This window comes from Nerophis lumbriciformis, linkage group LG08 (assembly GCF_033978685.3).
Source record: "Nerophis lumbriciformis linkage group LG08, RoL_Nlum_v2.1, whole genome shotgun sequence".
Classification (NCBI taxonomy): domain Eukaryota; kingdom Metazoa; phylum Chordata; class Actinopteri; order Syngnathiformes; family Syngnathidae; genus Nerophis; species Nerophis lumbriciformis.
The window spans coordinates 46,944,522-46,966,557 of NC_084555.2; the positions used below are offsets into that span (position 1 = coordinate 46,944,522).

A 22,036-nucleotide genomic window follows, 5' to 3' on the forward strand; every position below is an offset into this window, starting at 1 on the left:
CCGGTCTGCCAATCCAGAGGTACCGCCCCCGATGTCGAGGGGGATGCATGTGAATAATAATAAAACGTAGCACCGAGCTGCGTGAAAGTATGGCTGAGCTACAAGAGGAGGTAATCTTGTCTTTTTGGAGCGTTCTGCTGGAAATATCCGCCATTATAAAAGGTGCATACCCATTCTAGTTCCCACCTTAAAGTTCCCTAATCGGCACGTCAGGGACAGACGCGGAAGGAGATTTTCACAACAAAGTTCTAAAGCTTAGTGATATATCAGATATATCAGATTGTAGGTGGGTTTATTTGTACCCTTCGCGTTCATATTTCGCTGTTTTGTTGCATTTCACTTGATTGTAAAATATGTCGACGGAGAGGGGGTGTGACGTTCACATGTTGTCAATATTCAGTGTTTTATCGTTCATAGTTAATATTGTAAATCCCACATTCTTTATTTTCATTCTGGGTGTCTCATTCAGTAAAAAAAAATTAAATTCCATTCCTTTTTTTAAGGCGGTCTGTCATAACGTTTTTAGCATTCAATTAGACATTATTTTGAGGTTTTGTATTAGTGTTCCTAAAAATAGATATACCGGCCCCCCAGACACATTTTTTTCTCAATATTTGGTACCTGAGTCAAAATAATTGCCCAGGCCTGTATTAGATGGTGCCGAGTGACTGAATCTGTGAGTTTTAGGTGTAACTGTACACAATGAATTACAGAGCTCGCCTAAAACGTTAGCATGCGCGCATTACAATGCTAACACCTAACCAATGTGCTAACAATGGCATTCTAAGAGATAGCATGTCTCCCACGTCAATTAACACGGCTGCAAGGTGTATGGCTTCGGAAACAAGGAAAAAAGTGTAAAAGTCGATGAAAAAGTTTGCATGGTTAAGTTAGCTGGCGAGCATGCTATCATTTGCATGCTAAAAGTTAACAAGTGGCACATACCAAGTAATATGACGGTAGCAAAACTAGCTCAAAAAGCTAGCACGCTAATGTTAGCATGCTAGCAAGCTAACGTGACCATAATAATAGTTAGCATGTGTCACGTGATTGATTGATTGATTGAAACTTTTATTAGTAGATTGCACAGTACAGTACATATTCCGTACAATTGACCACTAAATGGTAACACCTGAATACGTTTTTCAACTTCTTTAAGTCAGGGTCCACGTTAATCAATTCATGGTACCAAGTTACAAGTGCCAACGAGACCTTTCCGACGATATAACATATGTGGGGGGTGCGTTGGCCGGTTCGTCTCGTAGTGGCGGTAAGAGCGTGCGGAACAAGAATAATAATAAAAGTTGAAGTATGAGCAATAATAATATGAGCTGCTCTAAACAGCAGTGAATGGGCGCTTGCAACTGCAGCAGGCCCATTATAATAACAACAACAACAATACTAATAAAAACAATAACAACAAGAACAATAATAATAACAACAACAATAATACCAACAACACTAATAATAACAAGAACAACAACAACAACAATAATAATAATTATAGGAACAATAACAACAATAATACCAACAACACTAATAATAATAATAATAACAATAATACCAACAACAACAAAATAATAATAACAATAATAACAACAATAATAATAACAATACCAACAACACTAATAATAATAATAATAACTATAATAATAATAACAACAATAATAATAATAACAATAATAATAACAATAATACCAACAACACTAATAATAATAATAATAACAACAACAATAATAATAATAACAATTATAAGAACAATAATAATAATAATACCAACAACACTAATAATAATAACGATAATACCAACAACAACAATAATAACAATAACAACAATAATAATAACAATAATACCAACAACAGTAATAATAATAACAATTATAAGAACAATAATAATAATAATACCAACAACACTAATAATAATAATAATAACGATAATACCAACAACAACAACAATAATAATAATAGCAATAACAACAATAATAATAACAATAATACCAACAACAATAATAATAATAACAATTATAAGAACAATAATAATAATAATACCAACAACACTAATAATAATAATAACAACAATAATACCAACAACACTAATAATAATAATAATAATAACAATAATACCAACAACAACAAAATAATAATAACAATAATAATAATACCAACAACACTAATAATAATAACTATAATAATAACAACAACAATAATAATAATAACAATAATAATAACAATAATACCAACAACACTAATAATAATAATAATAACAACAACAATTATAAGAACAATAATAATAATAATACCAACACTAATAATAATAATAATAATGATAATACCAACAACAACAACAACAACAATAATAATAATAACAATAACAACAATAATAATAACAATAATACCAACCACAATAATAATAATAACAATTATAAGAACAATAATAATAATACCAACAACACTAATAATAATACTAATAATAATGATAATACCAACAACATTAATAGTAATAATAACAATAATAATAACAATAATACCAACAACACTAATAATAATAATAACTATAATAATAATAACAACAACAACAATAATAATAACAATAATAATAGTAATAAAAGGTTAAGATTAAAACCATAATAACATAAATATTTTACCAGCACAAATTGTAGCTCAAAACTTTGGGTCAAATTTTACAGATTTTTGGACATGGTGTGTGTGTGTGTGGGGGGGGGGGCGTCCTGCATGTAAATAATAAAACCAAAATAGCACACAAATATTAATTTTGACGGCACAAATGTTGCACAATCGTTTGTGGCACAACTTCATGTATCGATGCCTTGCTTGAAGAAAGATGAAATACTTTTTCCTTATAATAGGAACAGTCAGGTGGAATACAGTAAAAATATCCAATAGACTTTTCTTCCTCCAAGTGTATGTTGACATGATAGCACTGGATCAAATCCCTGCCAGTTTAAACACTATTGATATTATTGTGACGTTGTGATACAAGGTTATACATTATTATTATTATTACATACCAGGTGGTATTATTAACACGTGGTGATATAATCCCTCTCATTTGCATTTCTCGTGGTGGTTTATTCCGAGCTCGGTCTGCTTTTAAAAATGATGTCACTGTAAAAAAACAAAAAAAGCAGAAAGTTCTAATAATAAGCGGCCCAACATTAGAATACTTTTTCTGGCTAAGCTTTTAATACCTTTTTTATCGTCTCACCCGCTGCCTTGCGACCAGTGGGACACTTCCATGCAGGAATGCGGGGCAGCCTGGACGGTACCAACTGTGACGGAGGACGGGGGGGGGAGGCTGGAAGATCACGCCACAAATATTCTCCATAAAAACAAAACTATGTAACACCAAATATCATATAATACGTATTAAATTTTTGATATATTGCTAAGTGACATCATGGCTTTGTATTTGTATTTTAAAGAGATTAATATTATATCGCTCTGCCGTCCATGCCCCCCTCCAAACACCGCCTCTCGCCATACTCAAGTATCCCGACCGAGATGCTCCAGTTCAGAGCAGAATAGTGGCGCGGATCGACTCGCTAACGTCATCGCCGTCGAACTTTTCTTTCCGGGGACATTTTTCTTTTCTTTTTTTGACCCAACATTTATTATTAAAAAACGCTTTTTTGGATTATCTTCATGAAGGACGTTTTACAAAAAGGTGAGTTTGTTACTTCTTTACAAACCCCCTCCCAAAAAAAAAACAGTAGACGCATGCTAGCTCTGACGTCACTTTTATGATCAAACTACTTAAAAAACATGTCCACCTGTTAAATACATTCATGGTTTTATTGTTTAACTGAGTTTTTTTTAAAACTTTAAACAAGTAACTTGAGGATACTGCCGATGTGCTATAACAGGGAATGCTGCCATGGAATTCCAACTTAACAACTTTTGCCTTTTTTGCTAGTTAGCTGAGAAATGTATTATCAGAATTTCAACTTTCAAAATAAAATAAATTTTTAAGTGTAATAATAGATGATAAAAATAACTGGAAATCTCATGTAAAAATATGCAACACAAGGTGGCAAGAAATACATTCGCGTCCATTCATATTCTACCGCTTGTCCCTACATCAGTAATGAACTAGAAGAGGTAATTACCGAAAGAATTGCATGTGAATGCTCCAATGCTGAAGTTGAACTGAAATGCTGACAGAATGTAGTATGAATGTAAGAATAGTTTGAATGGTTTGAATGTTGAAATCCTGAAGGAATTGCGTGTGAATGCTCCAATGCTGAAGTTGAACTGAAATGCTGACAGAATGTAGTAAGAATGTAAGAATAGTTTGAATGTTGGAATGGTTTGACTGCTGAATTCCTGAAGGAATTGCATGTGAATGCTCCAATGCTGAAGTTGAACTGACATGTTGACAGAAAGTAGTATGAATGTAAGAATAGTTTGAATGTTGAATTCCTGAAGGAATTGCGTGTGAATGCTCCAATGCTGAAGTTGAACTGAAATGTTGACAGAGTGTAGTATGAATGTAAGAATAGTTTGAATGTTGGAATGGTTTGACTGTTGAATTCCTGAAGAAATTGCGTGTGAACGCTCCAATGCTGAAGTTGAACTGAAATGCTGACAGAATGTTGTATGAATGTAAGAATAGTTTGAATGTTGGAATGGTTTGACTGTTGAATTCCTGAAGGAATTGCATGTGAATGCTCCAATGCTGAAGTTGAACTGAAATGTTGACATAATGTAGTATGAATGTAAGAATAGTTTGAATGTTGGAATGGTTTGACTGTTGAATTCCTGAAGGAATTGCGTGTGAACGCTCCAATGCTGAAGTTGAAGTGAAATGCTGACAGAATGTAGTATGAATGTAAGAATAGTTTGAATGTTGGAATGGTTTGAATGTTGAATTCCTGAAGGAATTGCATGTGAATGCTCTAATGCTGAAGTTGAACTGAAATGCTGACAGAATGTAGTATAAATGTAAGAATAGTTTGAATGTTGAATTCCTGAAGGAATTGCATGTGAATTGCATGTGAACACTCCAATGCTGAAGTTGAACTGAAATGTTGACAGAGTGTAGTATGAATGTAAGAATAGTTTGAATGTTGGAATGGTTTGAATGTTGAAATCCTGAAGGAATTGCGTTTGAATGCTCCAATGCTGAAGTTGAACTGAAATGCTGACAGAATGTAGAATGAATGTAAGAATAGTTTGAATGTTGGAATGGTTTGACTGTTGAATTCTTGAAGGAATTGCGTGTGAATGCTCCAATGCTGAAGTTGAACTGAAATGTTGACATAATGTAGTATGAATGTAAGAATAGTTTGAATGTTGGAATGGTTTGACTGTTGAATTCCTGAAGGAATTGCGTGTGAATGCTCCAATGCTGAAGTTGAACTGAAATGCTGACAGAATGTAGTATGAATGTAAGAATAGTTTGAATGTTGGAATGGTTTGAATGTTTAATTCCTGAAGGAATTGCATGTGAATGCTCTAATGCTGAAGTTGAACTGAAATGTAGTATAAATGTAAGAATAGTTTGAATGTTGAATTCCTGAAGGAATTGCATGTGAATTGCATATGAACACTCCAATGCTGAAGTTGAACTGAAATGTTGACAGAATGTAGTATAAATGTAAGAATAGTTTGAATGTTGAATTCCTGAAGGAATTGCGTGTGAACGCTCCAATGCTGAAGTTGAACTGAAATGCTGACAGAATGTTGTATGAATGTAAGAATAGTTTGAATGTTGGAATGGTTTGAATGTTGAAATCCTGAAGGAATTGCGTGTGAATGCTCCAATGCTGAAGTTGAACTGAAATGCTGACAGAATGTAGTATGAATGTAAGAATAGTTTGAATGTTGGAATGGTTTGACTGTTAAATGTCTGAAGGAATTGCGTGTAAACGCTCCAATGCTGAAGTTGAACTGAAATGCTGACAGAATGTAGTATGAATGTAAGAATAGTTTAAATGTTGGAATGGTTTGAATGTTGAAAAGCTGACACTGAACTGAAATGCTAATGGAATGTAGGATGAATGTTGAAATCGTTTAAACGCTGAAATGGTTTGAATGTGGGAGAGTTTGAATTTCCAGGAAAACCGGAATTTGGCTAGGAACTTGGGAAAGTGTTAGTTTGTCCACGATGAGTGGAATGTGTTGATGTTGCAATGGTTTGGATAGGTTGAAAAATGTGGGAATTGTGCAACTTGGAAAAATGTTCCATTCATTTCAATGGGAACTTCCTGGAAATCTGGGAATTTTCGGAAAAGTGGGAAAAGATTAGGAGCATGAATGTCCTGAATGAGCTGAGTTGGTTGGTGTTGGAATTGTTTAAATCGGGCAAGAAATGTTGAAATAGTAACCATTTCAGTTGTACCTCTTGAAGCTTATGGAGAGAATGCCAAGAGTGTGCGAAGCAGTAATCAGAGCAAAAGGTGGCTATTTTGAAGAAACTAGAATACAAAACATGTTTTCAGTTATTTCACCTTTTTTTGGTGAAGTACATAACTCCACTTGTGTTCATTCATAGTTTTGATGCCTTCTGTGACAATCTACAATGTAAATAGTCATGAAACTAAAGAAAACACATTGAATGAGAAGGTGTGTCCAAACTTTTAACCTGTACTGTATGTAATGTAACTCCTCAACTTCAAAAAAGTGTCATTAGAATAATACACAAAGCGTGCTACTAGGAACATACCAATCCATTATTTATAAGTTGTAATGTGTTAAAATGTTCAGATATTGTGTTTTTAAAAGCAATGGAAATTATGTTTGGAGTAAAGAACAACAGCCTTCCAGCTTGTATTCTTAGGTCATTTGAATTAAGAGGAGAAAACTATAATTTAAGGGGGATATTGATTTTTGAAATAGGTAAAGTAAGAAGGAATATAAAATACAAATGTATTTCAGTTTCAGGAGTTAAATGGTGGAACAAGCTCAGTGATGAGTTGAAGACATGTAGTTCTTTGTTAAGGTTTAAGAATTAAGTGAAATAATTGAAAAATATAGTAACAATATACTACAGACTGTGGTGAAGTAGGCCGGCTTCGTCGCGTGAAGAAGCCTACAATTTTTGGTTGTGTTTTCCGCTCCGTATGCTGAATGGCATATACCAGGGGTGCTCATTACGTCGATCGCGAGCTACCGGTCGATCTCGGAGGGTGTGTCAGTCGATCACCAGCCAGGCATTAAAAAAATAGTCCTAAAAATGAGCGATCATAAATCTTCACTATGACGTCACTTTCGTCACTTGATTGACATTCACGGCACCCGAGGGTCTTCTGAGATGACGCTGGCTGCTGCCAGCTCATTAAAATTACCGACTGGAAGGCGAGAAACACTTTATTTCAACAGACTCTGGCGCCGTACCTGTCGTCAAAACTCCAAAGACCGACTGCACAGTTGCACAGTTGCGCTAACAAAATAAGAGTCTCAGAAAGCTGGCGTGCACAAGCTAGCAAGCTACAGAGTTTGCCGACAATGTATTTCTTGTAAAGTGTATACAAAGGAGTACGGAAACTGGACAAAAAAGATGCCAAAAACCAACCACTTTCATGTGGTATTGGACAGAAAGGAGGACTTTTTTTCTCCTCCATTCGAAAATGCGGACATTATCAGCACCACTGTCTGATTCCAATCAATGCAAGTCATCAGAATCAGGTAATACACCAACTTATATTCTTGTCTTCATGAAAGAAAGGAATCTATATGTGTTAAACATGCTTGTATTATCTTTAAACACCTTTAACTTATTAGCGATATTAACTATATGTGTTAAACATGCTTGCATTATCTTTAAACACCTTTAACTTGTTAACAATATTAACTATATGTATTAAACATACTTGTATTATCATTAAACACCTTTAATTTTTTAACAATATTAACTATATGTGTTAAACATGCTTGCATTATCATTAAACACCTTTAACTTGTTAACAAAAACATGTATTTCATAAATAAGTAAATATAAATTATATATATATGAATGAGGTAGATCCCCACGACTTGATCAATTGAAAAGTAGCTCGCCTGCAGAAAAAGTGTGAGCACCCCTGGCATATACGATATATATCTCGATATTTTTTCCGTAAAGTAAAAACAAAACACAAAACAGTCCTAGTTACCTGAGATACTAAGTATGTCATTATTTTGACTTAGTAAATATTGACTTACGAAGACAAAATAATGACTAAGTCAAATTAATGACTTACTGTAAATAAGCGTTTGTAATAAGCGTTTGAAAAAAAGAGTTAAAAGTGGGGCCACATGCTGACATATGCCCAACTCATCATGCTTAAAGGCCTACTGAAACCCACTACTACCGACCACGCAGTCTGATAGTTTATATATCAATGATGAAATCTTAACATTGCAACACATGCCAATACGGCCGGGTTAACTTATAAAGTGCAATTTTAAATTTCCTGCGAAACTTCCGGTTGAAAACGTCTAGGTATGATGACATATGCGCGTGACGTCGATGGTTGAAACGGAAGTATTGGGACGCCATTGTATCCAATACAAAAAGCTCAGTTTTCATCGCAAAATTCCACAGTATTCTGGACATCTGTGTTGGTGAATCTTTTGCAATTTGTTTAATGAACAATGGAGACTGCAAAGAAGAAAGCTGCAGATGCGATCGGTGTATTAGCGTCTGGCTACAGCAACACAACCAGGAGGACTTTGACTTGGATAGCAGACGCGCTATCCGACGCTAGGAGAAGTCCTTCGTCTCCGTCGATCGCTGGAACGCAGGTGAGCTTCGGTGTTGATGAGCAAATAAGGGTTGGCGTAGGTGGAGAGCTCATGTTTTTATCATAGCTCTGTCGAGGTCTGTAGCTAAGTTAGATTCAATGGCGTCGTTAGCAACAGCATTGTTAAGCTTCGCTAGGCTGGAAAGCATTAACCGTGTAGTTACAGGTCCATGGTTTAATAGTATTGTTGATTTTCTGTCTATCCTTCCAGTCAGGGGCTTATTTCTTTTGTTTCTATCTGCAGTTTAGGGATGTCCCGATCCAGGTTTTTGCACTTCCGATCCGATACCGATATAGTTTTTGCACTTCCGATCCGATACCGATACTGACCGATACCGATACTGACCGATACTGGCCTATCCGAGCATATATTAAAGTTTAAAGTTATTCAGCCTACTTAGTTGTCAGAATCATGTTGAAAAGGGTTTTAGTACTCTTGATAACAACTAGCCAGCTGAATTAGGGGAGTTTGAATAATACACAATGGTTGGTAACAAGAAACTGACCTGTTTATTCAAGGATAAACACAAAATAGACAAAATTATACATGACAAACAGAAATGGCATCATTGAAACTAGGGCTGGGCGATATGGCCTATTTTTAATATTGCGATATTTTAAGGCCATATTGCGATACACGATATATATCTCGATATTTTGCCTTAGCCTTGAATGAACACTTGATGCATATAATCACAGCAGTATGATGATTATATGTGTTTTGATTGATTGATTGAGACTTTTATTAGTAGGTTGCACAGTGAAGTACATATTGCGTACAATTGACCACTAAATGGTAACACCCCAATAAGTTTTTCAGCTTGTTTAAGGTGCTGTCCACTTAAATTGATTCATGATACAGATATATACTATCAGATATATACTATCATCATAATACAGTCATCACACAAGATAATCACATTGAATTATTTACATTATTTATAATCCGGGGTGTGGAGGGGGGCGCCGGATGTAAGTGTCAAAAAGACAGCCAAAAGAGTTTGATATGAGAATAAATCTAAAGTTAAAATATAGGGTAGAAATGCACCCATTTGCAGGAAGTGTAGTCTTGATTTTCAAAATTTTCTTTCAAGGCTTGCATGTCTACATTAAAACATTCTTCTTCATACTGCATTAATATATGCTACTTTTAAACTTTCATGCAGAGAAGGAAATCACAACTAAATAGATCACTAATTTTTTCAGACGGTGTTGATCTGGAAATTTTTGCCTCAGCATTTTGATGGTGTGGACGTGTGGCACCGAACGGAGATAAGCATCTCGACAGACATTACAATATTTGAACAATGATGACGAAAACGGTTTTCTCTGTCGTGTCCGTGTGTCGAAAATTGTTATGCGCTTATTTTTTTATTTGATTTTGTGCGTGGCATAGATTTGCCGTGCGCAGAGGACGTTTGAGCAGGCGCGCACCTTAGCGGCTGCGCTAGCATCACAGCTAACGTTAGTTATGCTGCTACCTCTCTGCTCGGGGAGGGCGTATACGTATGTGACGTATGACGTGACAGTATGTGACGTATGACGTGACAGTATGTGACGTGTGTAAGAAGGTGCTCGCTGTCTGTGAGAGGGAGACACAAGAAAGAGTGAGAAGAGCCTGTCGTGTAATGCCAGCAGCTAAAAGCAACTGCGTGAGATTCCACAGACCTGTGGATGTGTTGAAGGTGTGCTGGAAAATGCGGAACAGAAATTACAGAGCAGCAGAAAAGTGGAATGTATTATTTAAATCGGTGCGTTGGAAAACACGGACCGGAGTTTTTTTTAAAACTGGATCTGGATCGGCATTTTCCCATGCCTTGCCGATACGCATTTTTTGGCAAATATCGGCGGCCGATCCGATCCAAATATCGGATCGGGACATCCCTACTGCAGTTAAGCCCGATGCTATCACGTTAGCTCCGTAGCTAAAGTGCTTCACCGATGTATTGTTGTGGGGATAAAAGTCACTGTGAATGTCCATTTCGCGTTCTCGACTCTCATTTTCAAGAGGTTATAGTATCCGAGGTGGTTTAAAATACAAATCCGTGATCCACAATAGAAAAAGGAGAGAGTGTGGAATCCAATGAGCCCTTGTACCTAAGTTACGGTCAGAGCGAAAAAAGATGCGTCCTGCACTGCACTCTAATACTTCACTCTCACGTTCCTCATCCACGAATCTTTCATCCTGGCTCAAATTAATGGGGTAATCGTCGCTTTCTCGGTCCCAACCGCTTTCGCTGCTGGTGTAAACAATGGGGAAACGTGAGGAGACTTTCAACTTGTGACGTCACGCTACTTCCGGTACAGGCAAGGCTTTTTTATCAGCGACCAACAGTTGCGAACTTTATCGTCGTTGTTCTATACTAAATCCTTTCAGCAAAAATATGGCAATATCGCGAAATGATCAAGTATGACACATAGAATGGATCTGCTATCCCCGTTTAAATAAAAAAAAATCATTTCAGTAGGCCTTTAATTTATTACAGCATTTGGGAAGCCTGTAGTTGATTTTGCCTTGGAGAAAAAATGTAATATAAACATTTGTATGCACGTTAGGGATGTCCCGATCCGATATTTGGATCGGATCGGCTGCCGATATTTGCCAAAAATTGCGTATCGGCAAGGCATGGGAAAATGCCGATCCAGATCAAGTTTTAAAAAAAAACACCGGTCCGTGTTTTCCAACGCACCGATTTAAATAATACATTCCACTTTTCTGCTGCTCCCTAATTTCCGTTCCGCATTTTCCAGCACACCTTCAACACATCCACAGGTCTGTTGATTCTCACGCAGTTGCTTTTAGCTGCTGGCATTACACGACAGGCTATTCTCACTCTTTCCTGTGTCTCCCTCTCACAGACAGCAAGTGCACCTTCTTACACACGTCACATACTGTCACGTCATACGTCACATACTGGCACGTCATACGTCACATACTGGCACGTCATACGTCACATACGTATACGTCCTCCCCGAGCAGAGAGGTAGCAGCATGGCTAACGTTAGCTGTGATGCCGTGCGAGCAACGCTCCCTCTAAGGTGCTCGCCTGTGCAATTGCGCACTGTTTAAGCGTCCTCTGCGCATAGCAAATCTATGCCACGCACAAAATCAAATAAAAAAATAAGCGCATAACAATTTTCGACACACGGACACGACAGAGAAAACAGTTTTCGTCATCATTGTTCAAATATTGTGACGTCTGTCGAGACGCTTATCTCCATTCGGTGCCACACGTCCACACCATCAAAATGCCGAGGCAAAAATTTCCACATCAACACCGTATGAAAAAATTTGTGATTTTTTTTGTTGTGATTTCCTTCTCTGCATGAAAGTTTAAAAGTAGCATATATTAATGCAGTATGAAGAAGAATGTTTTAATGTAGACATGCAACCCTTGAAAGAAAATTTTGAAAATCAAGACTACATTTCCTGCAAAAGGGTGCATTTCTACCCTATATTTTAACTTTAGATTTATTCTCATATCAAACTCTTTTGGCTGTTTTTTTGACACTTACATCCGGCGCCCCCCTCCACACCCTGGATTATAAATAATGTAAATAATTCAATGTGATTATCTTGTGTGATGACTGTATTATGATGATAGTATATATCTGATAGTATATATCTGTATCATGAATCAATTTAAGTGGACCCCGACTTAAACAAGTTGAAAAACGTATTGGGGTGTTACCATTTAGTGGTCAATTGTACGGAATATGTACTTCACTGTGCAACCTACTAATAAAAGTCTCAATCAATCAATCAAAACACATAGAATCATCATACTGCTGTGATTATATGCATCAAGTGTTCATTCAAGGCTAAGGCAAAATATCGAGATATATATCGTGTATCGCAATATGGCCTTAAAATATCGCAATATTAAAAAAAGGCCATATCGCCCAGCCCTAGTTCAATGATGCCATTTCTGTTTGTCATGTATAATTTTGTCTATTTTGTGTTTATCCTTGAATAAACAGGTCAGTTTCTTGTTACCAACCATTGTGTATTATTCAAACTCCCCTAATTCAGCTGGCTAGTTGTTATCAAGAGTACTAAAACCCTTTTCAACATGATTCTGACAACTAAGTAGGCTAAATAACTTTAAACTTTAATACATGCTCGGATAGGCCAGTATCGGTCAGTATCGGTATCGGTCAGTATCGGTATCGGATCGGAAATGCAAAAACAATATCGGTATCGGATCGGAAGTGCAAAAACCTGGATCGGGACATCCCTAATGCACGTACAACACTTAAGACCTTTAGCATATCAGTATGTGGAATTCAATTATAGAATGGAATAACTAACAAAGTACTAATAGGAGCCATTTAAAAAGCTGTTAAAACTCAAAGTGTTTACAAAGTACAAGATAGAGTTCTGATAAACAACTTGAACCGTATTGAAAATGAGATAATCTTATTCATCTCACTATGTGAATTAAACATATTTAGCTATTTATATTTTTGAAAACTTTATTATTTTTGGAAGTAAATTGTGTACAAATTGAAAACAGGAAGTGAATGTGTTAGTATTTGCTGATGAAATGAAAAAAGGGGTAGGGTTTAATAAGCTTTGCTTCTCCCTACTCCTTTTCAGACATGTCGTAAAGAGAAACTGGAAATGTGGATGTATCATACTGTAACAGTATCCATATTCCAAATAGACTTAAACCGTAAACCCTCTCTGATGAGAGTTTCCTCCCGTCTTGCATTCTTTGGAGCGGTGCTCATTTCCTCCCTTGCTGTTGTTGTGTAATTACAAATCAGCTAACATTAACATTATTATTGCCGCCTATGAGACCTAGAATCTATGTCAAAATCGTGCTCAAAATGATGATGTCATTTGTTCAACACACGCCAAATGTTTTGAGGAAAATTTGTACTCTCGCGTCATTCAGTTTAATTAGTTACCCCAGGGCTCACTCACCTTTTTAATGCCAAAATACCAATGCTGGTTTCACTTGAACCCTCTGGCATTTTGAGGGCTACTTTATTTAAAAATGTTTTTTACAACTTCTTCTTTTTTGATATAAAGTGTACACTTACTGTTAGTGAATTGCAGATTTTAACATACCGTATTTTACGGACCATAGGGTGCACCGGATTATAAGGCGCACTGCCGATGAATGGTCTATTTTCGATCTTTTATCATATATAAAGCGCACCAGATTATAGGGCGCATTAAAGGAGTCTTACTATAATAATAAAAAAAAAAGGAAAACACTTCCTTGTGGTCTACATCAGTGTTTTTCAACCACTGTGCCGCTGTGAGATACAGTCTGGTGTGCCGTGGGAGATTATGTCATTTCCCCTATTAGGGTTAAAAATATTTTTTGCGAACCAGTAATTATGTGGTGGTGTCTAAAGCTCGGCAGAGTAACCGTGTAATACGCTTCCATATCAGTAGGTGGCAGCATGTAGCTAATTGCTTTGTAGATGTCGGAAACAGCGGGAGCCAGTGTGCAGGTAAAAAGGTGTCTAATGCTTAAACCAAAAATAAACAAAAGGTGAGTGCCCCTAAGAAAAGGCATTGACGCTTAGGGAAGGCTATGCAGAACGAAACTAAAACTGAACTGGCTACAAAGTAAACAAAAACAGAATGCTGGACGACAGCAAAGACTTACTGTGGAGCAAAGACAATGTACAGCCGAACATGACATGACAATCAACAATGTCCCCACAAAGAAGGATAAAAACAACTGAAATATTCTTGATTGCTAAAACAAAGTAGATGCGGGAAATATCACTCAAAGGAAGACATGAAATTGCGACAGGAAAATACCAAAAAAAGAGGAAAAAGCCACCAAAATAGGAGCGCAAGACAAGAACTAAAACACTACACACAGGAAAACAGCAAAAAAACTCCAAATAAGTCACGGCGTGATGTGACAGTTGGTGACAGTACACCTACTTTGTCGTTTTAGGTGGCTAGCAATCCAGCTAATGGGAGCAATCAATTCTGCCTCTAAATCACTTTAAAAATGCATCCAAAAACTGCCAATAATCCTTCATTTACGTTCCGTAACCTGTATAATAACCAAGATGTAGCAACATTGGTATTGTAAGCTAGCTACGGGAAGAAGTAAGCTCGCTTTTACATCAGCACTTTTGAGCTGGTAATGCACAACTCAAAGATCTAAAACTTTTACAATATACACAAAAGACCCAGTCCTCTCAAATATTGTTCACAAATCTGTCTAAATCTGTGTTAGTGAGCATTTCTTCTTTGCCAAGAGAATCCATCCCACCTCAAAGTTGTGGCATATCAATATCCTGATTAAACAGCATGATTATTGCACAGGTGTGCCTTAGGCTGCCCACAATAAAAGGCCCCTCTGAAATGTGCAGTGTTATCGCACAACGCAATGCCACAGATGTCGCAAGTTTTGAGGAAGCGTGCAGTCGGCATGCTGACTGCAGGAATGTCCATTAGAGTTGTCGCCCGTGAATTGAATGTTCATTGATCTACCATAAGCCGTCTCCAAAGGCGTTTCAGAGAATTTGGCAGTACTTCCAACCAGCCTCACAACCACATGTAACCACACTAGCCCAGGACCTCCACATCCAGCAGGTGCACTTCCATGATTGTCTGAGACCAGCCACCCGGACAGCTGCTGCAACAATTGGATTGCATAACCAAAGAATTTCTGCACAAACTGCGAGAACCTCATCTGCACGCTCGTCATTCTCATTGGGGACTCAACCTGACTGCAGGTTGTTGTAGTAACCGACTTGAGTGGTGATGCCGTCTGGCATGTTGGAGAAGTGTTCTCTTCACGGATGAATCCCGGTTTTCACTGTTCAGGGCAGATGGCAGACGGCGTGTGTGGAAGAGGGGTTTGCTGATGTCAGCGTTGTGAATCGAGTAGCCCATGGTGGGTGTGGGTTTATGGTATGGGCAGGCGTTAAAGTTAAAGTAACACTGATAGTTACACACACACTAGGTGTGGTGAAATGACCCCTGTGCATTTGACCCATACCCTTGTTCCATCCCCTGGGAGGTGAGGGACCGGAACTCTCTAATAACTAAAATTCCTTGGGTCAGTTATGTTAACCCACTACACCAGTAGTTTTTGGCACTTTAATAATGAGTCTACTGACAGATATAAGTTAGACGGCGTGGCGCAGTGGAAGAGTGGCCGTGCGCAACCCGAGGGTCCCTGGTTCAATCCCCACCTAGTACCAACCTCGTCATGTCCGTTGTGTCCTTGGGCAAGACACTTCACCCCTTGCTCCTGATGGCTGCTGGTTAGTGCCTTGCATGGCAGCTCCCGCCATCAGTGTGTGAATGTGTGTGTGAATGGGTAAATGTGGAAGTAGTGTCAAAGCGCTTTGAGTACCTTGAAGGTAGAAAAGCGCTATACAAGTACAACCCATTTATCATTTATAACTAGAGATGTCCGATAATGTCGGGCTGCCGATAAATGCTTTAAAATGTAATATCGGAAATGATCGGTATCGGTTTCAAAATTATCGGTATCGGTTTCAAAAAGTAAAATGTATGACTTTTTAAAACGTCACTGTACGGAGTGGTACACGGACATAGGGAGAAGTACAGAGCGCCAATAAACCTTAAAGGCACTGCCTTTGCATGCCTGCCCAATCACGTAATTTCTACGGCTTTTCACACACACAAGTGAATGCAATCATACTTGGTCAACAGCCAAACAGGTCACACTGAGGGTGGCCGTATAAACAACTTTAATACTGTTACAAATCTGCGCCACACTGTGAACCCACACCAAACAAGAATGACAAACACATTTCGGGAGAACATCCGCACTGTAACACAACATAAACACAACAGAACAAATACCCAGAATCCCTTACAGCACTAACTCTTCCGGGACGCTACAATATACACCCCCCGCTACCATAGTAATACTTGTATCTCTATGGACTATGGTAGCCGTAATGCGCCGACAATCCATCAAGCGGTGCGGCTTCATATCTTACCAAAGTCGTACTAAAACATTTTGACAGATTTTTGAGCGCCGTGTGTAATGTTCTATATTCTCAATGGAACATTTTAAGTTTTGGTGTTACTGGTGTCATATTGCAGTTTACACGTATCTCTTATGTGTGACTGCCATGTACTGGTCACACATATCATTACATCATGTAAATGGTAAATGGGTTATACTTGTATAGCGCTTTTCTACCTTCAAGGTACTCAAAGCGCTTTGACACTATTTCCACATTCACCCATTCACACACACATTCACACACTGATGGCGCTAACCATAACCCATCAGGAGCAAGGGTGAAGTGTCTTGCTCAAGGACACAACGGACGTGACTGGGTTGGTAGAAGCTGGGGATCAAACCAGGAAGCCTCAGCTTGCTGGCACGGCCACTCTCCCAACCGCGGCACACCGCCCCCACATAAAATTGCTTCGAGGTCGGTAAGCACAACCAAAATTATTCCGTACATTAGGCGCACCGGGTTATAAGGCGCACTGTCGATTTTTAAGAAGATGAAAGGATTTTAAGTGCGCCTTATAGTCCGTAAAAATGCGGTAAGTATGACAAAGCGCATTCGTCTTTGTCTTCAGACATATCGCCCAGCCCTGGGTCCGTAGTACAGTTTTTTGGCTTGACTAAGACATAACTAGTCAAGTCATAATGAAGTCATACATCATGTTGTTTTAACATCATGGCCTCACATTGTGCCAGTGTTGCACAAGAATTGCTGAACACGGCGATCCTTACCCACAAATCAAAATGAAAAGTCAGTTGTTGCGTCAACGTTTCCTCTGTTGAATTGTTAACACATGGGAAGATGTCCTACAGTACGTAACAAGATTTGTTACGAGGGGCAGTGAGACCAAGTCGAGTGTAAAAATAAGCTTTGGTGTAAGAGAGACTGCTTTTTGAGTAGGAAACAAGAAGGAAACATGTGGACTAAGATGATGACTCACTCAGATGAATGTCGGAATGCGGGATGGACTGCAGGACACAAAAATGACCGCCCCTCATTATGATTTACCTTCACTTTGCACCATGTTCACAACTTGTCTGTTTGTCACATCTAGAGAGCTATTGTTTACTCTGTGTTAACCAGCCACTTCCTCGGTCTTCAAAAGTCAACATCAGAAGCTCAGGAGTAGCCTCAGGATGACTTTGGCCAATGCTTTGTCCTCTCTAGTATAAGAAGAATGTGTCTCGAGGTCAATGAGTATGTTTCAATTCACTAAATTAATCAGATTTGTCCAATAATTCGGGTTTATTTTATTTTCACACCTACAGTAAGTGTGAAGTCCCAGTTTTCATGTGCTATCTCTATAATGTGACTGTTGACCATACGTTGTGTGCCTCTTGTACACTAGAGCAGTGTTTTTCAACCACTGTGCCGCGGCACACTAGTGTGCCGTGAGATATTGTCTGGTGTGCCGTGGGAAATTACGCAACTTCACTTAATTGGTCCAAATTTTGCAAATCAATAATTAATTATTATCTGCAAATAATGTGCCGTTGCTTAGTGTCTGTGCTGTGTAGAACTCGGCAGGGTAACCACGTAATACTCCATGTCAGTAGGTGGCAGCAGGTTTGCTTTGTAAAAGTCGGAATGTGTCGGGTGAGACGAGGACAGTTTGTTGTGATCCCAATATGCAGACCACAGCAAGAGGCAGTGTGCAGGTAAAAAGGTATGTAATGCTTAAACCAAAAATGAACAAAAGGGAAAGGAAAAGGCTATGCAAAGTGAACGTAAAACTGAACTGGCTGCAAAGTACACAGAAATGCTGGACGACAGCAAAAACTTACGGCGTCCACAAAGTACATCCGTACATGACATGACAATCAACAATGTCCACACAAAGAAGGGTAGCTACAACCTAAATAGTCTTGCTTGCTAACACAAAGCGCTCAAAGGAAGACATGAAACTGCTACAGAAAAACACCAACAAAACAGGAAGGAGCCTCCAAAATAACAGCGCAAGACAAGAACTAAAGCACTACACACAGGAAAACACAAACAAACTCAAAATAAGGCACGACGACCTGCTGGAGTTTAATTTTTAATGTTTTCTGCTGGTGGTGTGCCTCTGTATTTTTTTTATGAAAAAAATGTGCCTTGCCTCAAAAAAGGTTGAAAAACACTGATCTATAGGGCCATTGTGGTCATTTCAGCTCAGAGTAGCGGTGTCAAACTCATTTTAGCTCAGGGCCCGCATGGAGGAAAATCTGTGCACACGCGGGCCGGACTATTAAAATCATGACATTAAAAGTAAAAAATAAAGACAACTTCAGATTGTTTTCTTTGTCTTACCTTGACCAAAAATAGAACGAACACATTCTGAAAATATTTCAATAAAAATATAGGACAAAATACCGGCAGCGGCAAAGTTTAGATCCATGAAGGAAAGAAGAAAGTGAATGAATGTTTATAACTGAATACATTTACATATGCATAAAATGTTGTTTTCTTTTGTATTATTTTTTTTAATGAATAAAGTAACATTCATGACAGGGGTGTTAAACTAATTTTAGATCAGGGGCCACATGGAGAAAAATCTACTCCCAAGTGGGCCGGACTGGCAAAATCACGGCACGATAACTTAAAAATAAAGACAACTTCAGATTGTTTTCTTTGTTTAAAAATAGAACAAGCACATTCTGAAAATGTACAAATCATAATGTTGTTGTTGTTGTTTTTTTGTTTTTTTTACAATTACCTGTTGCGGTTAATAGTATATTAAGGACTGTTTTCACTGCTGGACTCTAGAAAGAGGTTCCGCAGCCTCCGAAGCAGAACCTCCAGGTTCTGTAACAGCTTCTTCCCTCAGGCCTTAAGACTCTTGAACGCATCATAATTATCCCCTGAACTCCCCCCAAAAATGGATTAACTGGCTGGAATATAAAGACAATATAACATACATCCATAAACGTGGATGCATACACAAAAGTGCAATATATTTATCTGTACAGTAATCTATTTATTTATATCTGCACCTTATTGCTTTTTTTATCCTGCACTACCATGAGCTAATGCAACAAAATTCCGTTGTTATCTGTACTCTAAAGTTCAAATAAAAAAAAAAAAAGGAAGTCTAAGTCTAAGATATACTTTATTTGTCGTTATTTATATTTTCTGAATAAATAATGTGATAATGTTCATCAGTCAACTCATTGATGTTAATTTTCAATCTATCGAGATACAAAAATGATATCAAAATCAAATTACAGGATGTTATTTATATAGTTTGATCATTTTCCTCGACTGATATACTAACATCATGTGGTTTATTTTGTACATATTTAACCGGTGGTCTTTTCCTCTGCGTTGTGTGGATTTTATGGAACACGACCGACACCGTGGGTTGCTGCTCAGATGCACTTTACTGATAATACACAGATTACTATTGTTTTATTAACTTTGTTTTTTACCTTCTTGTTCCACCGTTGACTTATTTTTTCCTTCTATTTACCTTCGATTAGCTTTGTTGTAGCTTTTTCATCTTGTTTTACCTTATTTTTTATTTATTATACCTTCTTTCACATTTTATTTATCTTCTTTTGGCTTTTCTTTGCATTTTTACCTTAAATGTATCTTTTTTTTTTTACCTTCTTTCGCCTTTCATTTACCTTCTAGTAACCATATTTTACCTTCTGTTTACCTTTTTTTTTTTACCTTCTTTTACCTTTTTTGTACTTTCTATTTACTTTCTTCTACCTTCTATTTACCTTTGTTTACTTTTTATTAACTTTGTTTTTTACCTTCTTGTTCTACCGTCGACTTATTTTTTTCCTTCTATTTACCTTCAATTAGCTTTGTTGTAGCTTTTTTCATCTTGTTTTACCTTCTTTTTTATTTGTTATACCTTATTTCACCTTTTATACCTTCTTTTACATTTTTTGTACTTTATATTTACTTTCTTCTACCTTCTATTTACCTTTGTTTCCGTTTTATTAACTTTGTTTTATACCTTCTTGTTCTACCGTCGACTTATTTTTTCCTTCGATTATCTTTGTTGTAGCTTTTTCATCTTGTTTTACCTTCTTTTTTATTTAATGTACCTTCTTTCACCTTGTGTTTATCTTCTTTTGGCTTATCTTTACATTTTTACCTTAAATGTATCTTTTTTTTTTTACCTTCTTTCGCATTTCATTTACCTTTTAATAACCATATTTTACCTTCTGTTTACATTTTTTTTTTTTTTACCTTTTTGTACATTCTATTTACTTTCTTCTACCTTCTATTTACATACCTTTGTTTACTTTTTATTAACTTTGTTTTTACCTTCTTGTTCTACCGTCGACATATTTTTTCCTTCTATTTACCTTCGATTAGCTTTGTTGTAGCTTTTTCATCTTGTTTTACCTTATTTTTTTATTTATTATACCTTCTTTCACCTTTTATTTATCTTCTCTTGGCTTCTCTTTACATTTTTACCTTAAATGTATCTTTTTTTTACCTTCTTTCGCCTTTCATTCACCTTCTAATAACCATATTTTACCTTCTGTTTACGTTTTTTTACCTTTTTGTACTTTCTATTTACTTTATTTTACCTTCTATTTACCTTTGTTTACTTTTTATTAACTTTGTTTTTTACCTTCTTGTTCTACCGTCGACTTATTTTTTCCTTCTATTTACCTTCGATTAGCTTTGTTGTAGCTTTTTCATCTTGTTTTACCTTCTTTTTTATTTGTTATACCTTCTTTCACCTTTTATTTATCTTCTTTAGTTTTCTATAGTTTGTGGACCCCAGGAAGACTAGTGGGTTGTTGTGGCAACGAGCTAATGAGGATCCTTAATAAAAATCAAATCATCCATCCATCCATCCATCCATCCATTCGCTTATCCGAGGTTGCGTCGCGGGGGCAGCAGCCTAAGCAGGAAAGCCCTGACTTTCCTCTCCCCAGCCACTTCGTCCAGCTCTTCCCGGGGGATCCCGAGGCGTTCCCAGGCCAGCCGGGAGACATAGTCTTCCCAACGTGCCCTGGGTCTTCCCTGTGGCCTCCTACCGGTTGGACGTGCCCTAAACACCTCCCTCGGGAGGCGTTCGGGTGGCATCCTGAAAATCAAATCAAATCAAATCAAATCTTTTGGCTTCTCTTTACATTGTTACCTACAAATTATCTTTTTTTTTTTGCCTTCTTTCGCCTTTCATTTACCTTCTAATAACCATATTTTACCTTCTGTTTACCTTTTTTTTTACCTTCTTTCGCCTTTTATTCACCTTGTATCAACCTTCTTTTACCTTCTATTTACCTTTAACCTTCTTTGACCATTATTTACCTTCTGTTTGTAACTTGTTTTACCTTTTTTTATGCAATCCAGATTTTATA

At 37.3% G+C, this 22,036-nt stretch overlaps 1 protein-coding gene across 1 annotated transcript in view; it reads left to right on the forward strand.

Moving 5' to 3' along the window:
• Positions 1-3,549: 3,549 nt before the first annotated feature.
• Positions 3,550-22,036, forward strand: part of frmd6 (FERM domain containing 6) — an 83,673-nt gene continuing 65,186 nt past the window's right edge. Inside the window, exon 1 of the mRNA XM_061969082.2 lies at positions 3,550-3,685. The gene's annotated coding sequence lies outside the window, so the exon portion shown is untranslated. The remainder of the gene's footprint in view (positions 3,686-22,036) is intronic.